This window comes from Biomphalaria glabrata, chromosome 10, assembly GCF_947242115.1.
Source record: "Biomphalaria glabrata chromosome 10, xgBioGlab47.1, whole genome shotgun sequence".
Classification (NCBI taxonomy): Eukaryota; Metazoa; Mollusca; class Gastropoda; family Planorbidae; genus Biomphalaria; species Biomphalaria glabrata.
In genome coordinates, this window is record NC_074720.1 from 9,215,019 (window position 1) to 9,238,444 (window position 23,426).

The 23,426-nt window shown below is 37.2% G+C and overlaps 1 protein-coding gene across 1 annotated transcript in view; it reads right to left on the reverse strand.

The window, feature by feature from the left end:
• Positions 1–23,426, reverse strand: part of LOC106054337 (ephrin-B2-like) — a 452,268-nt gene that overhangs the window by 242,313 nt on the left and 186,529 nt on the right. The window lies entirely within an intron of this gene.

Sequence of the window (23,426 nt, forward strand, 5' to 3'; positions counted from 1 at the left end):
CTAAGTTATAGAAATATACTTATTAAATAATACAAAAACCAACAACAATTCTATATTGTAGACTATCTTTTATTGACACCCACGCCCATATTTCGATTCGCATAGCTTTGTAGCTCTTCTTTGAGGCTCTAAAACATATACAAGATTAAAAATAAGTATTTCAAGGTACCCCTTTAAGACCCTGCTGATAAAATCTTAATAGATAGTTGGGTGTTTTATTATTCCGAACGTTGGAACCAAAATTCCTGTGGGAGTGCCTAAGGGGAGTGCCTAAGGGGAGTGCGAGAGTATTCCCATTGCACAATGCGGAGTTGTAAGAAAGCTTCCAAGACCATGTCAGAAATCCAGGCGCTGTTCCTCAAGGGACCGTGAGCCATGCACAGTTAGCTTGGTAAACTATAGAGAAATGACAAAGGTACCCGGTGTGCTCGGCCTTCGGCCACACATTATAGTCTGATCGTACGGAGTAGCTGACACATCGGAACTAGCAGTGTTTAAGAAGGACATTGACCTAGATCTCTTCTAGACTACAGTGATGGTTTAGGCTCACAAGTCTGGAGTTCGAAGAGCCTTAAGCTCAACTCTTTTGACTGTAAAACGGTTACGTGCCTCCGTGTATATGTAATTTTACATTCTAAGAGTCAATGTTTGTATTAAGTGCTTGTACTTTCTTGTATTATATTGTATACAGTTTCTAACCACCGAAACAAAAAAGGACAACGTGAAGTTACAAAACAGCAACTTGAGTTGTTTTAGACAGATAGCTCATACAGCTAATCCTATCTTTAGTGAACAGAAATGAAACACGAGATACCGGGAGATAATCCGAAATTTTATCACGGGGAATAAAGGGGACTTAACCAGGTCTTAACAATGTATGGACGTAATCCTCCAAGCCATTTCATCATTCTACAGGACAGCGTATTGTCTTTCCAATTTTTTTTTTTAATTATTAAAAAAAAAAATAGACTAATCTTACAGCAGGATTTAGTTATGGTTTCTGATCCACCCGCCTCTTTCCTCACCCTCCCCTTTCCATAGCATTTTCTGTTATATTTATCCCCCCCCCCTTTTTTTTTCCACCGCGCCTTTAGTTTTTTTTTTTAAATGTTATTTATTTATTTATTTTTATTTTTTTTTTTTTAATTTTATTTTTATTTTCAATTTTAGAAGATGAAAAATTAGGTTTTCCTTTAAAAGAAAAAAAAAATGGAGTGGTTTTATTTTATGGGTTAGGGAGTTTTTGTGTTTTTTTGTGTGTGTTTTTTTTTTTTTTTTACATTATTAATAGCTGATGCATGGTCAACTAAATGTTATGAGACGTTTAATGAAAGACAAGTTTGTTTTTTTTGTTGTTGTTTTCCTAGCTTGTTGGGGGTTTGTAGTTACTCGGTCGTTGGTTTGTAACTCCAAACTGACAGAATGACTGAACTGGTATAATGCTGTGGTGGACACTCGTTGCCTTGTAGCGCCCAATGGTTGGTAGACTAGTTCACCCCCTGTAGGCGTATTTTATTTCAACTTGAAATAACTTAAATAACTTATTTGTCAACAAAACTAAATATAAGTTTTATTAATTTCTATTTTAGGGCTATTTTTAGCTAAAATGATAAAAAAAAATAGTTAATTTTCATGTCAAGATTTCTTGAAATCTACTAAATTTAGTTCAATAAAACTTCAGCTGTTGATTATTCAATACTAGTAGAAGATTGCGAAGCAGAATTAACCATATTCATTATATTGAAGAAAAAAAGTTACATCTCTAAACATGATTGTGGCCCATTATTTCAAGTTTTTATGGATGGGTAGGCATAGAAAAAAATTAAATATTACTCTAAAAGTTTTCAACCTTTTGTAATTATTCTGCTTCACTTTCATACTTGTATATTACCAAATTACAAGGCTAAATATTCATAAATAATTTATTTATCACGCCATCTCTGAACAAAAAAATATGAAAATGCTTAATAGGAGAACAAAGCAAAAAATGACAACCTCTGTGGTAAGTTAGTATACACCAAATTGTTCAGAAATGAATGCTGTATAATATTCAGTTATTAAAATTCGATAAGATGAAATGACCAGGGGGTGAAATGGCCAGGGGATGAAATGACCAGGGGATGAAATGACCAGGGGATGAAAAGACCAGGGGATGAAGTGACAGGGGATGAAGTGACAGGGGATGAAGTAACGGGGATGAAATGACCGGGAACGATATATATATATAATTGTGTGGATAATAACCAAATTGAGAAAGAAAAAAGAAAATAAACGTAGTCTAGATTCTATTTGATCATAGCGTATAAGTTTATAGCGTATGTAGGAAACAAACTTGTACAATGTGAATACACAATTCTAGGTGTTGGTAGCCTTCCATCAGAACACATCAGTTAATAGTGAATCCTTAACAGCTCAGCCGTCAAGTCAAACTATGAATAAATGTGTGCCGACTAAGGGACGTAATCAAGCATATTTTTACCATGTATTCATGCATTGTTTTAAATAAATGAAATATTCTGGAATAAAAGGAGATAGCCAACTTACTAAAAAGTAAGGAAGAAAGTAGACTTGTATTTATGAACTTTAATTTATAACATTTAATTAAATAAATTAGAAGGCTTCAATAAAATTACAAAATAATAGCAACTGATTTGTAATTGGAAAAAACAGCATATTATATAACATTGTAAAAATCATTTACATTATGACAGCTCTTTAAATTCGAATCTATCAGCATTTATCTAATTGTCCGTTGTCAATATCTACTATCCATACACGTTTAATCTATGGCCACACTTCAAAACACGTGGTTATATACTCATGGTAGCACAGATTATGTCAATATCTCCTATTGAAATTTCATAGCAAGAGACCATTTAAGTGCAGTAAATAAAAAAAAGTAAGTGAAGTGGCCCTTTCAGACCTTGCTATCCTCCAGGCAATGTTGTAAAGGTCACCTGCTTCTATAGCTGAACCTTAAGGATGGCATGTGGACATCCAAACTATAAACCGTCGACTTATGTCTGGTACCCATTAGAGCAGGGTGAATTTAAGGTCGTTCTAAAAATCCCGACATTGAAAATTCCAGTTTTAACTTGAATATAATTAATAAAGTAATTTATTTATTTAGAACAGAATACACATTATTAGAAACGAAGGTAACTTCGATCGCACTAAAATAAAGCTTCAACCAGTTTATTATGGCCACAGTATCAAAATAGTCACCAAGTCAGGGAGTGGGTCATTTGTTAGGAAAACCAAACACGAAACGTCCGGCACTGACTAGCGGTCACTTATTGTCCCATGAATCGCATGGCTTATCCACCCAAAGCGAGGCTAATTCGATTGCCTTCAATCTGCTGCGGTGAATGCCCAGTACGTGGACTCATTGACCAAATGGACGCAGGTCATTCTCTCCATCCACACGGATTTTTTTTTTTGGACTCGGCTGCGTGGTCACATCGACCAATAATTGCGTTACTTGCTTCCATTTGACCCCTACCCCATCTCTATTTTTTTTTTTTGACTGTGGCAAAAATCACGTGACAAGATTACAGGGGAAAACGAAAGTTCTACCTAAAGAACAGTCTTCAGCGTTTCAAGAATGATGTCTGATCGGAAGATATAAGTTAAAATAAATAATAATAATAATAATAATAATAATAATAATAATAATCGATAAAAAAGAAAAAACCGCTACCATTATCGATATCGCCGTACCACTGTCTAATAATTTACGAAAAACTGAGATAGAAAAACAAAGAAAATATGGGAACCTAGGCTTGGAGATTAAGCGTCTATGGAAATTGTCCAAAATAACAATATACCCCATTGTTATATCAACCGAGGGGATAATAACAACTGACCTCACAGACACCTTCAAGGCCCTTAACATTCCTAGGAACATCTTCGTTGCCTGTCAGAGGGCGGTACTGCTGCAGACCTGCCACATCACCAGAAAATTCCTCAGTGGAAACTGTTAAAGGGACTACGATGAATTTTGTTTCTCTTTAGCGAAACTCGACCCTGGCAGCGCCAGAGAATGACTACTCGTTCATTTCTAACATAATAATAATAATAATAATAATAATCTATCTATCTATTTAGATATCTATCTATCGAGATAGATAGAAAGATAGATAATTTAAAACATCATTACAGCGAAGAATAATTACATAAAAAGCGACTGTAATATTATCCATCCTTCATCATTTAGATTTTTAATTCAATACATATTTATTTTTTAAATAAGATTTATTAGCTATATATCATATTCTTTAAAAAAAAAAGTTCTGTTTGTTTTGGATCTATATAAGAGGAAAAGCAGAGAATCCATGACATGAACAATATAAACTCCCATTAGACCCACATGTTCCAGTAGAAAACATGTATTAATTACTTAGAAGGGCGACAATACCTTCCATTCTTGTACAGAAAAGGATATGAATGACAGCATCCCTAGAGGTGTGCACAACGGGTTTACAGTTAAAGTGTAATTAATACGAGGCAGCGGGAAATATAGACATTGGATGAAAAGGGATTGGGGCCCCAAATTCAAAGAAAGTAAAAGATAGCGACAGGGCCAGGTTTGCCATAGTGCATGACTCTGCAGCCTCTCGCGGTTTCAATGGGCCTTTACATTTCAAACAAATAGTTATATAAAATATAAGACAATAGAGACATTAGATTGAATGTACAAGTACTCTATTTCTGTATTCACAAATATAACGTAATACTAGATGTGTGGGAGGCGAGGTGGCTGAGGGGTAAAGCACTTGGCTTACCGAACTGGGGTCCCGGGTTCGAGTCCTGGTGATGACTGGGATTTTTAATTTCGGGATCCTTGGGCGCATCTGAGTCCACCCAGCTCTAATGGGTACCTGACATTAGTTGGGGAAAGCAAAGTCGGTTGGTCATTTTGCTGGCCACATGCCACCCTCTTTAACCGTGGGCCATAAAAAGAGATGACCTTTAATTCATCTGCCCTATAGATCGCAAGGTCTGAAACTGGAAACTAGATGTATACATACTATTAAGCGTGCTTATATTGAAGAACAAGTGCATAGTGCTGCAGAGCGGTGTAATGTTTTAGAAATATAAAGTATTGATATGGTAGCCTACTAATGATAGTTATCGAGACATAAAGTTTAACGAAATAAAGTATCGTTATGATAAGTATCGAGGTATAAAGTTTAACAATATAAAGTATCGCTATGATAAGTATCGAGGTATAAAGTTTAACAATATAATGTATTGCTATGATAAGTATCGAGATATAAAGTTTAACAAAATAAAGTATTGCTATGATAAATATTGATGTTTAAAGTTTAACAATATAAAGTATCGCTATGTCAAGTATCGGAGTAAAGATGTATAAGACGTACCGCTGTAGTAAATGTATTAAGGTCAAAAGGGTCACGCTATAGCCGCTAAAAAGTAACGGTGAAAGTAAATGCTTTTAATTAAAAGTACAACCCTACAGTACACATCCACTTGGGGTTTCACGTACACATGATATAAGCTAGTAACCAAAGAGAGTTATGAGCTTTAATAGTTATTGTGAGCACTAGCTCATCTGTTCAACTCTATGTTTCTCTCTCCTTTACATTTCTCTCCACCCCCTTTCTCCTCCAAAACACTCAACGCCATTAGGGCGCCATGTAAAAAATCGTCTCGCCTCATTTCTCATCCGTACAGCTTTCTCTTTTATTCTCCCCTAATTCAACACCCCTCTTCTCTCCGCCCCTGTATGCTTAAATCTATTATGATTCACCTATCCTAACCCCCTCCTCCTCTTTTTATTTCTTCATTTAAAAAAAATCTCTTCTCTGTCCAGAATTGCTTGTTTCGTCAGCTCCCTCTAACCCTTAACCTCTCAAATTGCTTGGTTTTACAATCACCCAGTAATGGGTTGATAATGCCCAATTTTTCGGACGTGCGAACCTTGTCGCCTAATGGCCGAGCCCGCGGACGCTAAACGAAGCCCCTACGGTTACGTGGACACAGGATATTGAAGTGAAATTGCGAATTTCGGTTCCATCTTTCACACCAAACATTTCCACCTCCCCCCACCCTTTTTTTTCTCATCCTTTTCATTTTTGCCCCACTATCGCCATTTTCTTTTTTATTTACGGATTTTCCCGTTGAAGCGTAAGCGTGGATGAGTCGCAGTGACCCTGCTAACGGTAATTTCCGTTACTCGGGCAGCTTCTTGATGAGCACTGCTACGAGGGTCATTCACGTGTCAACCTCAAGTAGCCAGTTATGTCGCTAACACACCTAGCGCCAAAAGTCAAGTAGGTTAATACTGTTCGTAATGATGGAGTAGATAATAATGGTAATGGGATGTTTTGGGGAAGGGCGCTAATGGCCGCAACTAGCACCAGAGGGCTTCGCCAGTGATGCCAGGCTTTAGTTGATTTCAAAAGATAGAATCTTATTAGCTCTTTGGGTCATTCTGGTGATTTTTAAGTGTGTACTTCAAAATATTGTTTTTTATTATTATTATTACTGTTAATATAATTATTATTATTATGGGTGTAGAAAAAATAACGTGTACAAACTTTTAACCAGCCAGACAGACAGTGAGTTGATAGAAGCTTTGTTCAAATACCTGCTTGACTAACCGGCGTGTCAATGGACCTCAATCACCAATCGTAAATAAACAACATTGAGTCACGTGCTTCTCTATCTCTTCTATACAAATTACGATATAATTTTAATCAACAATGGTTATCACGTGACCCTTATTTTTTTCTCGTTGTTTTATCAATATCATCACGTGATCGTTCGTTTTGGTAAATGAGGTCCATTACATGTTCGACAAATTCTACACACAAATGTGTACGAAGACGGGAATTTTAGAGTGCAAACACTTGCTGGACTTCCCAGAAACATAGAATACTGTAAAATGTTCACAATGTATATGTATTTATCTGTAGGTGTGTGATGTTTATGTGTATTTGTGTTTGTTATTATTCGTGTAGATTAACAGCTTGATTATTTCCAATCTTTGGTATTTCTGTTACAGACCAATCATCAAACATGTCTGTATCATTTTAACATTTCTGTGCACAAGGATTCGGGAGACGAGTGTCTTCGGACTTGAAGAGAGAATTGTTCTCCCCAGGAGTAAATGGCATGGAACAATTGTCTGGACAACTTGTACAATTATCAAAGGACATGGCTATGTCATCAGGAGATCTCTGGAGATTTCGGCCAAACATAAAACAATGTTGTTGTTGTTTTTTTCTTTGAGTTTATAAAAAAAAATTAAAAGAGATAAAAGAAATGTGAAAGGGTAATTTTATTTTAAAGTTATATTAAGAATATGAGGTCATGTTGGGGAGAGAGAGAGAGAGAGAGAGAGAGAGAGAGAGAGAGAGAGAGAGAGAGAGAGAGAGATGTGACAATGAGATACTAAGATGGGAAAAGAGAGTATAGACATAAAGAGAGACATACAGGCAGATAAAGAGACAAAAGAGAAAAAGCAGTTAAAGAGAGAGAGAGAGAGAGAGAGAGAGTAAGAAATAGAATAAAAGAAATGATATACATAGAGAGCGACAAAAGAAAGAGAGAAAAAAGACTGAGAGAGTGAGAGAGAGAGAGAGAGAGAGAGAGAGAGATCAAAGTTAGACTTATATACACTATAAAAACATGCCTTAAAATAAACCTAAAATCTATATTGTTGTTTCTTTTCTAAACCCCTAGCCATCAGTTTTTTTTTGTTCTAGTCTGTTATTAATAGCTTTCGGAGATACCCGATGTTGTATTAACACTAAACAGATAACGTGATGACAAAAACCTCCACCCCCTCACCCCTCTCATGCAGATGAAACATTTCCTTTTTTTTTTTTTTTCCACACCCGCCCATTGCGGAATGCGCCTCAGTTGCAAGGGGGTTTCCGGTGTCACCAATCAAAAAGAATTACGTCAAATAAAACGAAAAAAAAAAGGGGCCTCCATCATTCAGGACCGTCAAAAGCCCACCAGAACACGGGGCAAGTAAAAGCTGTTTCAGGTCAGAAGCGTCTGCCTGACAATCTCAATGACCTAATTATTTTTTCTTTTACTTCCGATATTCCCCAAACGCGAACAACTGACACCCTTTCACTCGCCACCCCCCCCCCCCAACTCTACTTTCCAATTCAACGAATCCTCCCCCCAAACACCCCTCCACACAATTCTCTTTGCATCACTCTTAACATGCATTTAATACCCAAAAAAAAAAGTGATAAAAATAGCAGGGTGTAGGATTACGTCACACACGAAAACAGCCAACGGCCAATAAGAGCGCGTTTATTACAGTTTTATGGGCAAAGCGCGAGACATTATGTAAATGCATTACAACTATTTGCCTATCACAGGAGGCCACAAGCTGGAGATAGACTAAGGGCTTCGTTCATTTTCGAGAACGGTAACTTTTAGAATGAACATTATGTAAATGCATTACAACTATTTGCCTATCACAGGAGGCCACAAGCTGGAGATAGACTAAGGGCTTCGTTCATTTTCGAGAACGGTAACTTTTAGAATGAACATTATGTAAATGCATTACAACTATTTGCCTATCACAGGAGGCCACAATCTGGAGATAGACTAAGGGCTTTGTTCATTTTCGAGAACGGTAACTTTTAGAATGAACATCGCCAGAACGTCAGCACAGTCCATTTTACAGTGACCTCACGGTAAGATTAAGGTAAAGAGAACAGGACGGTAGCAGATCATCCGTATAAGACATGACATCAAAATTAAATATGAATCAGACAGTAGAATATCGTCTGGATCAGTTTAAGACACGACGTCTACATGTAAAGAGAACCTGACTGTAGCTGCTGTAGCAGCAAGTCTTTATAGTGTGCGATATGCATCGTGAGTATCCTTACGTGTAACATGTAACAGTAAAATTAGTTATAACTTTTAGAGTATTGATATAAAGCTTTATACTGTATTGGGTATTGTCAGAAATTATATGTCTCAATAAGTTATCAGAAAAGAAAATTACTTTATTTGTTACTAAAAAAAATAGGTAACTATGGTATCCCCTTGTCATTTTAATTTACTAGCATTGTTGTGATTTGAAACAATTCGGATGCATTTACTGAACCTTCAAGATATACATTATTGCCTCTTGTCTTTCCTTTCTGAAAGGCTGAAATGTTGGTTTCCCACGGGGAACAACTCGAGAAATTATTCTATTTTTTTTTGGTCCAAAAATGGTTTAAAATTGTCTAATTCAGTGATGCCCAACGTTATACGGCCTGCGGGCCATTTTAATTTCAGACACTCTTTTCGCGGGCCACATTAACAAAAAGATACACAAACATGAAATAGAGAATCGTTGCGATAGACCTTGCAGTCTATAGGGCAGATGATGTTAAGATCATCTATTTGTTTCTTTGACCTACGGTTAACCAGGGTTTCATGTGGCCAGCACAACGACCAACCTCCTTTACTTTCCCCAACTAACGTACGGCACCCATCAGAATTGGGTGGACTCAGAGGCGCCCAAAGATCCCGAAATTAAAATCACATTCTTCGACAAGATTCTTACTGGGACCTCGGTTCGGAAGCCAAGCGCTTTACCGCTCAGCCATAGCGCCTCGAAATAAAGATTAACCCATTTAAAATTGTTTTATTACTATTCCCGTGGCTCCAATAGGTTTACTTACAGACAAAAGCTAATAAAGTAACAAGGATTTCAGGGGTCTTATAACTAAAAAAGTTTTTCTACTAACTGAAGCGCTTGTAAACATTGTGGTCCTACGCAGCAATTGTTTTCCGAAATGTGCAAGGTTCTGTAGACAACACGGCGTAGAAATCTATTGTGTATTGCTTGAAATTTGTCAAGAAGGAGAGTCTGGCTTAGTAAGTTCCAGTTGGTGTCACTCTTCAGCAGCAATAGTAATAATTTCACAATCTGCTGCTCTTGTCATTAGTTTAAGAATGGAGATTTTCACCAACATCGTCCACTCGTTGTGCAGTTGTCATGCCACAAAGGCGGCACAGCTTCAACTTTTTTTTTCAGGACGATTTGATTCTATCACGTGGTAGCCATAATTTTTTTAATGCTTCATTTCTCTTTTCTTCTCTTAAATTTGAGCAACTTTGTAGCCTCCATAACAGCCGACTCACTTTCTTGACTTCTTGGTAAATATTTTAGTCAATCGCTTACTTCTAGGCGTAAATTAGCAATCTTTTCTTAGCGGCTCAAACCAACATTGCCACCATATTTTTGTGATGGTTTGTTTTAGAAAGACAATATATATATCTCCTTTTGTCTCATAAGGCAATGGATGCGCCCAAATGAGTCACAATATATATAGCTCCTTTTGTCTCATAAGGCAATGGATGCGCCCAAATGAGTCACTGGTTTTGGCTTAATCTTGAGACGGGGCAGAATCTGGTGTGGCCCATCAAGCCAATTCTTGAACGGCAGACTTAGCCACAATTCATACATGTGTATGGCTTTGATTCAGGGCTAGTAGACAGGGCAGCTTTCTTTTTGTTCCTCTTGATTAAGGCCGCTTCAATTCTTTTGTTCTCAGCAAGGGGGGTTGTCCCAGCACGCACAGTCTGTCTCCATGCACTCCGGTCTTTGGCTATGTTTTCCCACATACTTTCGCTGATGCCTGTGGCAATAGATTAGAATGAATTCCATCAAAGAAAAACTCCTAACATTGAGAAGATAAATTTTTCAACCTTTTTTTATTTTTTATTTTCTACATTTTGTGCCAATGTTTAGGCGGGCCGGTCGGAACCACGTCGCGGCCGGACCTGGACCGCGGGCCGTAGTTTGGGCATCACTGGTCTAATTTAATGGGGCGTAGAATTGAGAAGAAAATAAACAAAGGGAGATAATGATAATGATGTTGTATTTTTCTGTATGGATTTATATTTTTATTATTTATTTTTAAAAACATTCCATATTTTATCATTCTGATTAAAATTTGAAACGAAATTTGAAAATCATGTTTAAAAAGTATTTATAACTGAGTTATTAACATACTACGGTATGTAAAATTAGAGTATGTGACATTTGTGTATTACTTAAAAATTGCTATGCAGCGGTGTCCGGTGTAGTAGGCACTGTGTGAACATCGAGGACACCATTACCATTGATAGCCTCAGACACATTTTTGTTATTAGGTTAAATGGTTGATGCATCTAACGGTGTTAACATATTCATTATTATTGAAAGAGAAAAACAAACCAACAACACAGGCATTATTTCAAGTGGTTACGTAGCACATACCACGTGACCTATCATAAACAGTCGCAGATCATAACACGACATGAGCCGAGGCCAATCGTTTTAGGAAGCCCGAACACTGTGCGCCTCGAGCTATTGGCCTCCACTGCCCACAGGTTGCGACGTCACAGGTCTGAACGACGTGGCAACGAGCTATTGGCCTCCACTGCCCACAGGTTGCGACGTCACAGGTCTGAACGACGTGGCAACGAGCTAATGGTCTCCACTGCCCACACGTTGCGACGTCACAGGTCTGAACAACGTGGCAAAGAGCTAATGGTCTCCACTGCCCACGGGTTGCGACGTTGCAAATCAGTGATGAGGCCTCCTATAAACGATTGGTCTAGCGTGAGCTGAGTTAGGATTGCTGAGCGCCTTGATGTAGCACGGTAACTCTTTCCCATGTGTACGTACACACACACACACACACATGCGCACACAGACACACACATACACACACAAAACACACACACTCTGTCTGAACATAAGACAGAACCATACAAAAAGATACATCCAGGGCTTATAAACATCACAGCAATGTTAAGGATATACTAACAATATAGGGGCGTACTTATTTATATTAGAGTATAGTATATTTATTCCCTACGCGCAGAAAGAAAATTAGCACTTAAGTTTGTATATATTTTCAGAACAAATGACACTATCAGCCCACATCTTAATCCACTGACACTATCAGCCCACATCTTAATCCACTGACACTATCAGCCCACATTTAGATCAAGTGACACTGTCAGCCCACACCTTGATCCAGTGATACTATCAGCCCACATCTTGATCCAGTGACATTGTCAGCCCACATCTAGATCCAGAGACACTATCAGCCCACATCTAGATCCAGTGACACTGTCAGCCCACATCTTGATCCAGTGACAACCTTTTTTTTTTTTAGAATTCATTTGTTTGGAAAAGACCGGAAACACTCTGCCTCCAAATAATTTATTAGTTTAGACATGCTCATAAGTACTTACTATTAAAAGACTTTTCCAGCTGGTTTGATAAAAAGTAACGCACAGAACATTACCCACATTACCTTAGAAGGCTTAGTGGGACAGTCAGAGACAGTCAGAGAGTTCTAGAAAAGAGAAAGAAAGAAATACAGTCGGGGAAAAGGGGGGGGGAACTTCTTCTAGTACTTGCAGCCGTACGACCTGTTGATGTAATTATTCTTGTTACAGGTCCTCGTACTGTTGCTTCCATTATCTTGTCAGTCGAAATCACGCGTTCCGGCGGGACGTACTAAGTAGGTGTCGGACAGCTAATAGCCCCGGCCAGGGTCCGGAGACTTGAGGCTGGGCTTACTTGCGAGGAAGCCGTGTTGTCAAGGGCCTTGACGTTTCCATCATCGGCTCTCAGGGGCGTATGGAAAGTGAGGTGCGAAACATGTCCTTGTTGGTGTTGTTGTCATTGTCATTTTAAGAAAAACATTAAGACCTACCTGTTTAAAACTTTTTTTTAGATTAGTTTGTTATTTTAGCTGTCTTGTTTGTGTTTGTAATGTTATTACAGCGCATTGAGCCTACATTTTGTTTGTTAATAGCGCTTTCTAAATAAAATTATTATAATTATTTATTATTGTTGTTGTTGTTGTCGCTTTGCTCTTACCTTCCACAGATCCAGAGAAGTCTTGTCAGGAATTTGAAAGTTAAGAGTGGGAAAACGAGGGAGGAGAGATACAAAGGAAAGAAAGAGAGAGAGGAAGAGAGATAAAGAGAGAGAAGAAGAGACAGAGATGGATCAGAAAAAGAGATAAAGAGGGATAAAAAATAGAGCGGAAGGAGATATAGAGAAGAAGGAGAGATAAAGAGGTAGGAGAGACAGAAATGAGGAGAAAAAGAGGGATAAGGGATATAGAGGAAAGAGAGAGATGGAAGAAAGAGAGATAGAGAGGAAAGAAAAAGAGGTAGGAAAGAGATAAAGAGGGAGAATAAATCAAGAGGAAGGAGAGATAGAGATGTAGGAGAAAAAGTGATTAGACAGATGAGAGACAGAAAGGAAGTAGAGACAGATAGGATGGAGATATAATAATAGGATGGAGAGATAGAGAGGAAGAAATGTGTGTGTGTCTGTATTTATTAACGTGTGTTATACATGTACTATGCTTAAGGTATTTTTTTTAAATATTATTATTTACATTTAGTAACTATTGTAGAAAACAAATCAATTTAAGGTATTTGTGTGGGTGTGTGTGCTTGTTCACTGTATTTATAACGTGTGAGTGTGTGTGTGTCTGAACGAAATGAAACTATTACCAGATCCAAAATCAGCATCAAAAAATGTCAGAGCCCACATTATCCTCTGGTTTTTAAAATCCCAAATCGAAAGGATCATTTTGCATTCATTTTACTGCCCATGTTTATTTATTTTAATTCAATTTTGGGTTTTATTCAACATGAAAAGAAAAGGTTTCCGAGGCCGGGCGCTTAATTAAATCCTAGCTACCCATCATTCATTGCGGAGATCAAACAGGAAGTGCTTATTAATAAACTCCCCGTGAAACTAATTTGTTAAGCAGGTTTTAACGACAGGAAAAAGAAAAGCCTTACACATTGAGGGGCTAAGTCTCTGATTTAGAAATGAAATGAGAAGAAAAAAACATGTTTTGATTATCATGAAAGATTTTTAAAAACTGTTTTGTTATGATTATTATCGACATTCAATTCATCTTGAATCTGCACCTTTTAATCACATCCTCTTTAACCTTTTTTTTCTTCTTCCTCCATTTTAGTGACGTCTGTGTGTGTGATGAATCTTTTTCTTTAAACGTAGCCCTTATCGCCCCCCTATCCAACCAAGCTTCGCATTTCCCAGATGTCCAGTCCTTACACAGAGTATGTAATGCAAGCATAGGCTTTAAAGTTGTTTCCATATCAATTAAGATGTTTCACAATGAATTAAGCAATGGTAAAAAATAAAAATACTAAACTGAACTTCAATGTTGCCAAACAAATACAATTTTAAAAAAATGATTCTAGAAGAATTTTAATAGGGTTATGTTCATATGCAAAGTACATGATGGCTTTTATTTAACTCGTATTTGTTTCGTAAACAACTTGATATTTGCTTTTATCTTCCTTTTCATCCACAATTCGTGGAGGAAAATTGCTTCCAGAGGGCACCGAATAGTGTTCGAAATGCAGTTTGGTTATACTTCTATACTTTTCTTGAAAAAAAAAAAGCATTTTTTTGCAAATGTCGCGCTGAAAGGGTAGCAGTCTCAACATGCCGCGATCGCCTTGGTGCCGAGTTTGTTTTTGCTCTTTCCTGACTAGAATCCCAAATTATCTCGCTAAAAGTTCTTTGAGTCTTTCTTGGAAATGTTGCTTATCTGCCTGGCAGTGCGGTTTGCGCGCTGGACTGTTGTTCGGATTTATCGACGGTCGAGGGTTCAAACCCTGCCCGCTCCCATCCCCCGTCGACCTGCGGGAGGTTTGGACTAGGAAGTAAACTTTCTTCAACTCTGAAGGAACATCCGAAACATGTCAAACAAACAAACATTTTATCTATCATCTCTATCAATATCTTCTCCGGAAGTATGAAATGTCAGCACTCGTTTAATTGTTTTCCATATTAAACGGCGATGCATTCTAGAGATTTCCAGAGTGAGGTTCTTCCCGACACCAAGAACTGTAGCTTTGTGATTCTTTGACGTTCGTTGACAATGTCAAGATCTGTCCATCCTAAAAGGGTATAACGTTTTAAAACAGCGACTCTCATTTTTACACATTTTTGTTCTGTCTTTAACTAGGCTTAATCCTTTAAAAAAAAAACACTAAAAAGTAGAATTAATATACCGTTTCTAGATTGTTTACATCTTTCTTTAGAAGACAAAACACAGAAGGAATGAAACAACGGATGGTGGAAAACAGTGGACCATTGTACTACCACATGTGGTATGCTACTAATAAAACAGTGGACCATTGTACTACCACATGTGGTATGCTACTAATAAAACAGTAATTAGTAATTCATAGAGGAACTTATTAATCGCTAACAAACTTTATTGTATAATGGAACACTGTTGCGGAGCTCTGCATAGTGTAACTCATAGCCATCATTGCTGTTTATACTCTTGGAGGTCAAGAAAGTAGGTTTTTTATAAATAAATTTTTTTTTAGAACACATACTTTTATTTAACCACATCAATTGTCTCTTAATATCACGTTGTTGTTGTTTTTATATAGAAATGTGCGATTAATGTTTTTAAGTGCCTATGAAAACAATCTTTTCCTTAGTCTTCAATATTAAACTAACTCTAAATTAGTTTGTACGAATTTTTTTTTTATTTCACTCAACAAAAGATTTACATTGGTGATTGAATCAGTCTTAGTGCGTTACGGCTGAGAATCTTGAGTTCGATTTCATTTTATACGTGTGTACAACGTACTGGTACGAATTATTTTTTTTTTTTGAGATGTACATTTAATTTTTAATTATTTCCATAAACATGTCTCAACTTAAACAAAGATTAAGTTAAAAAAAATATTTGGCATTTTTAATAACACATATTCTGCGATTTTTAATATTTGAATCTTTTTTTAGGAGAAGTAAATTGGATGACTTTTATTTTCATTAGAACATTACATTGCCAAAACACATAAAGACAAAACAACAACTATCAAAGTTAACGCCGTTTAGAATTTTTTCCAACTGATTTACATAAAATGATCTATGGATTTACTAATAACAGACTCAAATATCTTGTTTATATTAATAAAGTAAATATGTTATGAAAAAGGTGCAAATGCAAATCGAATATTTACGACACAATTGTACAGCCAGATCGTTTTTTTTTTACTCACATTCTGTTGACAAAAAAAAAAAAAAAAAAAAGCTCGATTGGGGAGTGCAGTATTGGAAAAGTATCGACTGACTTTCAAGACCGACATGTATGGTCTATATTTGCACACACATTTAAGACATTGAGTCTTTGTTACTATTCTGTAATCTAGTTAGAGATCTAGTATCTCAAATGGCAAGTTGGCTAAATTATTTTTAATTGTCCTTAAAATATACCCCAGGAAAAAAAGTAATGTGAATCTGTACAAAATAATATTTGTATCACAAAGCTAACCATTCAATCGGCTTTGTTCGAAGTTCAAGAATATACACTGAAAGGTCAGTCCAGATTGAAAGTGAAAGCGGAAATTGTTTTGCTACAGGAAGTATTCCATACGAAGTATCAGTTGCCAAAACTAGGTGATGATGTCACATTTGGATAAAAGAAAAAGGGGGGGGGGGAGTATTGTATCTCAATTAAAATAATGGATATGATTCACTGACATAAATAATATATTATAAAACAAGAACAAACGAAAGATTATAATGTCTTAAAACTCTCTGTTACCTTCTGTCTCGAAGCAGAGTGTGCCGCACCTCCCTTTAAAAAGAATAAAATATATATGTCTAAAGAAGAAGATTCTAAAATGACAGGTAAATAATTATCTAACTATTTAAAATCAGCTCAGTCTATTGTCCCACCCACCCCTTCCAGTTCTCTCAAACTCACCACTTAGGCAAGTCGTTAACGCCTGTTGTCAAAGTGTCACATAAGAAAGAGGGTTCGATCCTCTTGATCGTGTCACGTGGACAGATTTATAGCTGGTCATGTGACTTGAACTGTCTCTCTCATTTAAATATCTGTCTTCATGCACCTCTTCACCCACCTCCCCCATCCTCTCTCTCTCTCTCTTATATCTCTCTCACTTTCTCCTTTGCCGTCTCATGTTCTCTTGCCTTCACTGTCCTGGTAGTGGCTTTTGAAACCAGTTGGAAAGTTTAAAACAAGTAATTCACAGGTAGAGAAAGGTAATCTACACTGGTTGACAGCAACCCCCTTACCCCCACTTCTTCTGTTGTATTTTTTAAAATACTCTTTTGTCTTCAGCATTCTTCAAAGTATCGCGCCCACTGCACACTCCCGTTGACATGTGATTCTTAGCACATCATTAAAACTGCATTGCGCTATTCTCGATTCCAGGTCACTCAGTCCTAGTCGCCAGTTCAGAAAAAAAAAAAATGGCGTAGCAATGGGGGAGCTGGAAAAAGGGAAGAAGAGCAACTGATACTCCCAGGCCCCCAACGGTTTTTTTTTCTTTTTTTACGCCTGTAATAAAGTTTGTGGGAGTCAAGTCATCAAACAACAATGGAGCGAGAAATCAAAAGACGCAAATGGGGCTGGATCGAATGTACAATAAGAATAAGAGGAAATAATATTGCATAACAGGCTGTGGAAGGAACCCTTCAAGGGGGGGAGGGGGATGCTGGCAGACAAAAGCAAACATGGAGAAGATCAGTGAAACTTGAGGCAAAGACGGCAGAAGGACATGAATACAACTGAGGTCCAGAGTTCGATACCGAAGTATCGTTTCGGGCTATCCTCAAAGTGGAGCCAAAAGGATTAAGTTATAAGTCACACTGACTATTCAATATCGATAGACTTTTAATACTGTATGTCCTACTTCGTATTTTTATCGTATTGAAAAGCAATGTACAGGGAATGTAATCAAATATTAATCATCAGTGCAATCCAATTATATAGGCGAAAAATATTGAACCTGGTGGCATCGTATGGATAGTTTTGTGTCGAGCAAAATAAAATTTAAAAACAAAAATGTACGGGCATGTTTTAGTTCCTGAATATACTTTTTACAAGTTCTCGTTGCATGTAGAAGTATTACGCAACATGCTTTTAAACCAGAGTGATGCAAGACTCACATTTATTACACTCAATACACAAGTACAGTACAGTGAAGACTCCACGGAAATTTTTTTTGCACATAGAAAATGAGATTGAAATGTTGGTGCTAAGAAAATAAAATGGACATTTTATTCACCTGACTAGCTAGAGGACAAACTATTTTTTTTTAAACAATTTTACAAACGACAAAAAAACTTTTAACAAGAAAAACATTTTTTTTTAAACATTATTTAAAAAAAGGGACAAAACCTCCATTATTAAACTTAAAATATAATAAAATAAATTTAAAAAATGATCTAAAAATTGTTGGTTCTATTCGGGTATCGAACCCGTGACACCGTCAGCTGCATGATCTGATTCGGACATTGGTGAAGGAGTATTTGAGCGACTATTTATTGGTATGTTCATTATATGGACATCTAGATCTAATCATAATAATTAGGCTTGTCTTCGAGTCCGAGATTTATGAGGAGTGCAGTATTTCCCGTGTTTACGCAGCCCAAGCTGTGACTTACATATTTTGCCACATCAAGGGCAAGCTTAACCATTGTCCGCCGGCGGCCGATTAAGATTTTCCGATTTGGAACTCTTAATTCTAGTCTAGATCTATTCAGATTCTTGATGTAATCTATATTAGATTTTCCTAGAAAGTTAACAGTTGGTGTACATTGCTGGGATAATAATTACTAGCTTGTTGGTCACACAGGGAAAAATTTAGTTTGAGCGTTATAATTTTTCAAAGTAAATAAGAAATGTAAATTTGGCTAGAGAACGAAAAAAAATATTTATTTTGAACGAACTCTACGTGTTCGGGTATTTCCGCACTTATTGAATGGACCTCGTTCACCAATCGTAAATACACACATTTAGCCACGTCATAATATTGATAAAACAATGAAAAATACGTATATCGTGACAGCCACTATGGATTACATGATTTGTATAAAAGATATCTAGAATCACGTGGCTAAATGTTGTTTGTTTATGATTGGTGAATGAGGTCCATAGTTTGATAAATTTATGTTCAGGAACATTTTGTGCATCGTCTTCTAAAAACTAGATCTAAAGGGACTGTCATTGGAATATTAGAAAAGTGTAGTAGATCTATACATTCGCTTAATCAGAATACTTTCTCTGGGGGGAAAAAAAGGGGGCGATTTGGGCGTTGTAAAAAAAAATGGTCCTTTTTGAAAAAAAATCTAATAATCATTAGTTGTTAATAAGAGAACAAAACATCGCTATATAAGTTGTATAAAGGATGTATTGACATTAAAAAGAATATATTAAATGTTTTTCTTGTTCCGTTATATTATAAAAATACATCATTCTTAAACATAAGATATATTGTCGATCTAGACACAATTGTTGGCATTGAATTATGTCCCATACAAAGTCACACATCTTTTTTCTACTATCTTCAAGTGCTTGCTAATCTCATTGAAACTGGCTTTCACAGTGGAAAAATGGCTTTCATACTGGAAAGTGGTTTCTTAATGAACTAGGAAAGTACTTGATTGCTGGCAGGATCCTTTTAGTCCGGACCCCGAGCGCTGCTGGCAGCGTGTCGTCCTTTTGTACTTCCTTTGAAGAATGACGGGAAGGGGAGAACATGAGTGAAGCGTCACAAGAGAGGAGTCTGGGTAGGACAAGTCGAACAAAGGAAGTAGGTATGCGATTGTTCCGCGAGGCCCGGGCCGAGGGAAGGTGAAAACAGCGTAGCGTTGGGGGGTAAATTATGATGGGGGTTTATACTTGATGAGACGCAATGCTCAACAGTGGGGAATGTCAAAATGTACGCCCTGGAGGTTTCCTGGCGTGATTCTCCCCTGAAATTTCTCAAAGTGAAGTGCTTTTTTTTTTTAAAGTTGGTGTTTAATACAGACATCCAACAATAAGGTGTAATGTTGCTTTCTACGACTTTGCACTAAGGGTTGAGGCGGCTCAGTGTACTGTTAGATCTATAAGTGAAGGATAACTCCTCAATCATTGGGAGACTTGAGAAGAAGCAACTCCTCGCCACGTCTGGTTGATCTCCCTATGATTGATAAATCCTATATGCTTTTCAACTTTTCTCTTTAAAGAAATTATTTAATGTTAATACAACTTTAAGTTAATACAACTTTAAGTTAATACAACTTTTAAGTTAATACAACTTTAATCGCTTTAAATTCTGACAAGGTCCGAAATAATAAACCAAAACAATTAAACATTTTGTAATTACATCAAAACTTTCTAAAATCTGAACTTTGAACCTGTTGTTTCCCCCGTCACCCCCCCCCCCCCCCCCCGCGAAAAACACACAGAGAGACAAGCATCAGAAAAGTTTCGAATGATTAGTTTTATGTAACACTTGACCGTAACCGTTCCCCTTCTCTCGCTCCTATGTCATCCTGTGATAGTATTTGTACCTTGATGTGTCAACTTTATCAAACAAACATGGCATACAGTGCCTCTATTTTTTTTAAAGTCCACAAAATCATTGTTTTCTACCTTACAAATTTTCATAACAATTCATAAAAAAAAAAATAAAAAAAAAACATTTTGGTTTCTTGTTGTTAGTATCTGAAAAAAAGTGTTGCTGTTTTATAAAATCTCATTTCAATGGGGGATTTATTGTAGGAAACCAAAATAAAGACAACTTTTTGAAATCAATAACGTTTAAGGTGGTAAGAAAATATGTGGTGTGGTGCGGTCAACCAAGCGTGTCAGTTAATGTTGTCACACAACGCTAAGCTAAAGGAATAATGATAGGTTATTTCTTCATCTCTGGGTTGTTTTTTTTTAATGAATTTACCACTAGTTGAGCGTAGGTCGACATAGGGGACATCTTTTTGACAGGGAGTCCTCCGAGAAGACAACAGCACACAGGGCGGCGTAATTTGAACATGAGAGGGCGCACTCATTAATTTTCCATCTCAGTGCTTTAATGTTCAAGGGGCGTTGTCCTTCGTATAGTATAGAATCTTTGTTCAAGGTTCTTAGCAGAGTTTAAGGGCAGTGCTATCTCTGTACTTATAAACACACCCAGACAAAAGAACAAAGAGAGATGTAGAGAAATACTTCAAGAGACACGTAGAGAGTTGCATGGGCAGAAGTCTCCCAAAGTTGACATTTCAAGCCAATCATTGTATCCGAAACAAACTCTCTAAACAAGATCTTTAGATTTCAACTAACCTTTGCCCTTTCGGTCAGCGTGTGTTATTACCTCCCCCCAAGCCCTTATCTTTCCAAACAGTACTTGAGCCGCCGTCTATACTCACCCTTCGCTTCCAGGGGCCCTCGACCAGGTCCTCGTGTCAGGTCAGTTTTGTTTATCCTAATCGTAATGTCGCGAGCCCTAAGTTTTACCTCGGCTGTAAACAGCGCCGACAAAAAAAAAAAAGAAAATCGGGAGAAACAGTGAGATGGCCCTGCGAAGAAATGCCGGCATCTCTCTTCGTCTCTTGAACGCCCCGTCCTTTAGTTTTCAGCCCCCCCAAAAAACGCCACCCCCCCCCAACCCACCGATTCTCCTTCTACCAATACTTGTCTGAGTAAGATGTTGACTTTATCTGTGTTTGGCGGTTTGTTCATTGGACATTTGGAAAGAGAGGAGGAAAAAAAAAATCGGACAGGCTTGATTTTTATCTCGCCGCTTCACGTTGTCCGCGCGAGATCTTGACGTGATGACTTAATGATGGCCGCTTATTGACCCGTGTACACAGGAGATGATCGTTTTGACAGTCGAATCGCATGTATGGTTCATCTCTTCATCTGATGTAAGGTTTGTATGTTTGGGATGTTGTCTTTCAAGGATGTCTTAAAAGAATACAAACTTTAAACAGACAAAACTACGCTCAATCTAAAAAAAAAATTCCCCATTTTGTAGTTTTATTCAATTTTCAACAGAAACAAAACCTTTGAATATTAACAAAGTTAGGTACCCATTTGAGCTGGGTGAACTCTAAATATCACGAAATGAAATGCACCAGTCTTCTTATTTTTAACTTATCTTTAGGAAATACAGACGTTAAAGCAGACGATTACGACCAGCGCGCGTTCCTAAGTCAATCTAGTCATGCATGTTAATCAATGACTTAAATTCTGCAAAGTCATTGGTTTTCCTTTTTGACTTTGGCAACCCATTCCATGCTCTGTTAGCACTATCAATCAATCTTAACCACGATTAGAACCCGGAACCTCTGGTTTGGAAGCCAAGCACTTTAAGACTAAGCCACCGCGCCTATTGAATCTTAAAAAATAAAAATAAAAAGTATTTTTTTTTTCAACAAAAAAAAATAAAAAACAAAATATAAAAATAAAGAAAAAACTCAAGTGGGGAATTAACAAAAAAACGATTTAAACCAAAAAAAAGTTATTCTTAAAAACATTTTTCTAGAAGTCCCAGAAAAACCAGCCATGCGGAAATATCTTTTTTTCAAGTGGCTCTGACTCAGAGGTGTCGCACAGAGTCGGGGAAGGTTGAAGTAGGTACATGACTGTATGTGTCCTCGAGAGTGTGTCTGTGTGTACACGTGTAAGTTGTGTCATCGAGTCAGAAACGAGGCTGAAGGACATGAGGGGAGGGCGCTGTGAGTCAAAACGAGGCTCTCTAATTGACAGGGATTTCAAAACGAACTCGCGCAAAAGGAATGAAGACTTCGCGAGGAGGAGAACGAGAGCGAAGGATTGGACGGGGGAGGGGGAGAAGAAGGAGAAAGAGAGGAGGTTACGAGCGAGTAATCTTTGCCCGATAATTAAGTCTTGTCGAGTTCTTTATTGGCTAACGAAAGAAGAATATGGAGAGATAGAAGAGAGACAGAGAGTGTGAAAGAGTGAACAGAGAGCGAGAGAAAGAGAGCTCAATCCAGAAGAAAAACAAAATAAAAAAATGAGAGAAGAATAAGAATTGAACAAAAAAAAAAAAAAGAAAGAAAGAAAGAAATAGTGAAAGATGTGGAAGAGACAGAAGCAGGCGAGATTTGAAGAAGAAATTAGGAATGTGTTGACCTTGGTATTCAAACACATGCGCGTGCAGTGAAATTTAACTTTGATTTCACATCAGACCACATGCGATACAATACGGTGTTTTCCTTTTTTTTTTTTTTTGTTATTAAATCTAGAGCCGGCTTTCCAATAGATCAGTGAGAAGTAAGTATTACAATGAAAAACAAAAAAAAACAACTAATAAACAAACAAAAAACAAAAACGAGAATCAATAAATCAATCTAACTATCTTTATATCTATCTAACGATCCATCAATCGATTTATCCATCCATTCAACAATCAAACAACTATCAATATATCAAATGATTCATCCATTCATCAATAAATCAACATATCAATCAATCAATCAAAGTCAGTCTTTCTATCCGTCCGTCCGTCCGTCCGTCCGTCCATCCATCCATCCATCCATCCATCCATCTATCTATCTATCTATCTATCTATCTATCTATCTATCTATCTATCTATCTATC